Raw genomic sequence first — 4,627 nt, 5'->3', positions numbered from 1 at the left:
CTACCCTATGATCCAGCCATAGCACTACTGGGTGTTTACCCCAAAGATACAGACGTAGTGAAGAGAAGGGCCATATGCACGCGAATTTCATAGCAGCATTGTCCACAATAGCTAAATCGTGGAAGGAGCCGAGATGCCCTTCAACAGATGACTGGATTAAGAAGCTGTGGTCCATATATACAATGGAATATTACTCAGCTATCAGAAAGAACGAATTCTCAACATTTGCTGCAACATGGACGGCACTGGAAGAGATAATGCTAAGTGAAATAAGTCAAGCAGAGAAACACAACTATCATATGATTTCTCTCATCTATGGAACATAAGAACTAGGATGATCGATAGGGGAAGATAGGGATAAAGAAAAGGGGGGTAATCAGAAGGGGGAATGAAACATGAGAGACTATGGACTATGAGAAACAAACTGAGGACTTCAGGGGGAGGGGGTTGGGGGAATGGGATAGGCTGGTGATGGGTAGTAAGGAGGGCACGTATTGCATGGTGCACTGGGTGTTACACGCAACTAATGAAGCATCGAACTATGCATCGGAATTCGGGGATGTACTGTATGGTGACTAACATAATATAATAAAAAAATCATTAAAAAATAAATAAACAAATAAATAAAATATAATTAAGTATCCAAAAAAAAAAGAAATCTCTTCTGCTAAATACCCAATTTCATGACTCATAAGTTCTACCTTCTATAAGACACTAGGACACAATTCAGCCAAGTTCTTTAGCACTTTATAAGAAAAATCACTTTCCTCCAGTTTCCAATAGTCTGTTCCTCATTTCCTCTGAGGCCTCACTGAAATAGCCTTTAACATCCATATTTTTACCAACATTCTGTTCATGTTTATGTATTTCTGTAAAAATGAAAACTTCATCTCGATCTCTCATTTTTTCTTTCTAAGCCCTCAACAGAATTGTCTTTAACATCCTTATGTCTACCAACAGTTCCTTCACAGAAATCTCAGCTTTTTGTAGCACACAACTCAAAACTCTTTCAGCCTCTGCCTATCACAATTCCAAAACCACTTCCACTGTTTTAGGTATCTCTTGTAGCAGCTACTCCCCTCCTAGTACCAAAATCTGTATTACATGGCATGCTCCAGAGAAACAGAACCAGAAACTACTGGATATACATATTTGTAAGATTTACTATAAGGAATGGACTCATGCAAATATGGAGGCTGAGAAGTCCCAAGATCTGTGGTTGAGAAAGACTCGAGAGCTGATGCTACAAATTCCAGTCTGAAAGCTGGCAAGCTCAAGCAAGACCCAAGAGCCAATGTTTCAGTTCACTTCCAAAGGCAGGAAAAAACCAATGTCCCATCTCAAGGTAGTCAAGCAGTGGAACCTCCCTCTTACTGAGGGAAAGTCAGCCTCTTTATTCTTTTCTAGCCTCCAACTGATTAGGGCCACTCACAATAGGAAGCGCCATCTGCTTAACTCAGTCTATTGATTCAAATGTTAATCTCATCCAAAAAACAGCCTCACAGACACACCCAGAATAATGTGTGACCAACTATCTGGACACCTCATGGCCTAGTCAACACATAAAATTAACCATTACATGGACCATCTTCTGGGCTCTGGGAGTACAAGACATCTTGAACAAAGTTTCTGTCTTCACAGAGTTTATGTCCTGTCATGGGTCACATAAATAATTTTAAACACTGGTAAGTGTTATGAATGTGGACCAAGAAAATCGAAGAAGTGTATAAGAGGAGGGGATGGACAGACATTTAACCTCATAGGAAGTGGAGAGGTTCTAAAAGTTTTTGAGCTCAAGAATGAAATTGGGATTGTGCTTTGGGAAGACTAATCTAGTATCTAAGTGCAGAGTGACACACAGAAGAGGTACTGGAAGCTGGGAAGCTGATAACAGCATTCAGAAAGGAAAAGAAAATAGAGAAAAGAAAAAAGAAGGGAAGAAACAACTATTTATTCAGCATCTGTTATTTGTCAGACACACTTTTAAGTGTTTTCATGTATTTGAACCAGGAGGTAGCAGGGGGCATAAAAGGAAAAAAAAAATATAAGGTATTACAAGAGAATCAATAAGCCTTCACAGCAGATTTTGTTTACATATATTTATATTGGTATATTCACTTGTGCTAGGTAGGTAGAGTTGGAAAAGAGGGTCCAAAAAGCCTAAGCTTTCAAATATGGATAACCAGTAAGTTAACAGTGGTATTGTGAGAAAAAGGGGATTTTACAAATGGAAGGAGTGAAGAGGAAAGATGATGAGTTATATTCTTTAAAATAAGGCATACAGGCAAAGCTGCTCAGAAAATAGTAGAAAATTATAAAGCTAGAGGTGAACAGGTCATACCGATAAATATTTAGATATTGATGATCTTCAGAGAAATGGTACCTGAAGCAATGAGACACACTTTGGTTACTAATGGAGAGACCGCAGACAAAGAAGAAGACAAATTCCTGTGGATTCCTATACTTGAGGAAGATCTGGAGCTGTGCTATCCATATGGCAATCATTAGTCACCATTTAAGTCTATTTAAATGAAAATGAAAAATTTAGTCACACTAGCTATATCTCCAAATGCCCAATAGCTACATGTGGCTATTGGACATCAATAGATACAAATCATGCTGGATGTCATGGATATAAAACACTTCCAACATCACAGAAAGTTCTATTGGACAGTATTTATCTAGAAATTGGACAGAGAGTAGAAGAACCAGGAGAATTTAGTGTCCTGAAAGCCAGGGAAAACAATGTTTCAAGAAGGGAATGACCAATGGTATCAAGGGCTTCAGTAAAAGCATAATAAAGCCAAAAGCAAACAATGAATTAAGTGATCTTTAAGGTAGTTTCAGACTAGTAATAAAGTTAGGTACCAGATTTTGATAGATTTTGGATGAAATAGATAATAAATAAGTAGAGAAAACAGGCATAAACAATTCCTTCCAGTAATTTTTCAGTGAAGAAAAATAGAGAATGGAAACCTAAGGAAAAGTTGAAAGAGAATCCAACTGTGTATGTATGTGCTTTATATGTCTGTAGACTCACTGGAAGGCTTAAACACCAATCAAGCAGCTATCTACCAACTCTACCAATAAAAAAGCCTTTCATGTAGCAATGGCAATGAAGGGGATAGAATCATACAATTTTAAAGCTAGGAGGAGACTTAGAAATCATCTAACCCACTGATCACATTGGTCCCCACAGTCACACACATAGCTCATTAGTATTAAAATCTAGAATGAGAACTCAGGTCTCTTACATCCCAGTCCATTAGATGTTCTACCTCATTTCAACTGACTCCCAAGATAGACCAGAGAAGAGGTGAAGAAATCTATTGAGTTGCATTAATCTAGCAAGAAAAAGAAAATGTCTATGTTCACATACATAAAACTTCAGTTTTCTTAGAGACAATTTTACTTCTCTCCTTTAAAATTTAGAAAAACACAAAACAAAGCAGTGAATGTCTGTTATTTTGTAACAAACAATGTACTAAAAAATTAAATATTTCACATATAAGTATGAGAGGTATGTTTTCACTATTTCACAGCTCAGAAATGTATGCATCAGGTCAATAACGTAATAGAACTAATGACATTCTTACTCAGTTCTACACTACAATCAATAAGGAAATGATGGAGAAAATGGGAGAAAAGAGATGAATAGGCTAGGGAATGAAATGATATATTCAATAAATCACAAAAGTAACAAGAACAAATTCATTTACTGATGCCGATATTAAAAATAAAACCAATAAAAGCATGCTTTTAGATAAATATTAATTAAATAAAGTATTTGAAGAAATTCTAACACTGATCACCTTTGGAGAGGGGAATTGGGTGGCTAGGGACAGGGTGACTTTTCACAGTAAACCCTTTGTAACTTTTGGATTGAAACCATAACAATGTTACCTATTCCAACAAATGAGTTTTAAAACACTTCAAATGACTTAGTTCCTACCAACAGTAATTACTAGCATTCTACAATCCCCTGAGGCTGCAGAAAAATGGAAATTTCAGTAAAGAAAAATCCTAACTCTACTCTGAAATGGCAAGGGAGAAATTACATTAAGGCCAGAAGACTTTCCTTTGGGGGTTGGGAATCAGGAAGGAAAAAAAGACGATTACCTGCAACAATCGCTATTTGATCAACTCAATTCTATTGCTACTATTTTTAGCTCATCTTTTTAGTCTGTTGCTGAAGAACCCTATCACCTGAAAGCAATTTACTAATAGGAACCTACATGAAGCAGGAGAAAAGCAATGATCCTGAAACCTTCAAATTAGGTCATTCTAATTTAATCCGTCTATTTTGGTGCCACTTAATAAATTATCTTTCAATCTTTATGTAGCTCTACTGTGATGCTGAAAATCCTGTTGTGCCCCAAAGCTGAATGATCCTTTAAAATTTTTAATATAAGGGCTGCAGACCAGTATACTTAAAATGGGGAAACATTGCTCTGGATTCTCTATTAATACTTGTCTTTTCTTATTGAAAATACTATGAATTCCGAACAATTCCTTGCAAGGGAAATTCTTGTATTTTAAGATGTCTGGTGCAGAGCATGGGGAAAGGACTTGACAAAGCTATATGAAAGCTATGAATTGAAATTTCGGTTTGGGAATGAAGCAAGCC

Source organism: Ailuropoda melanoleuca, chromosome 1, assembly GCF_002007445.2.
Source record: "Ailuropoda melanoleuca isolate Jingjing chromosome 1, ASM200744v2, whole genome shotgun sequence".
Classification (NCBI taxonomy): Eukaryota; Metazoa; Chordata; class Mammalia; order Carnivora; family Ursidae; genus Ailuropoda; species Ailuropoda melanoleuca.
Note: the sequence above shows the minus strand (reverse complement) of the source record.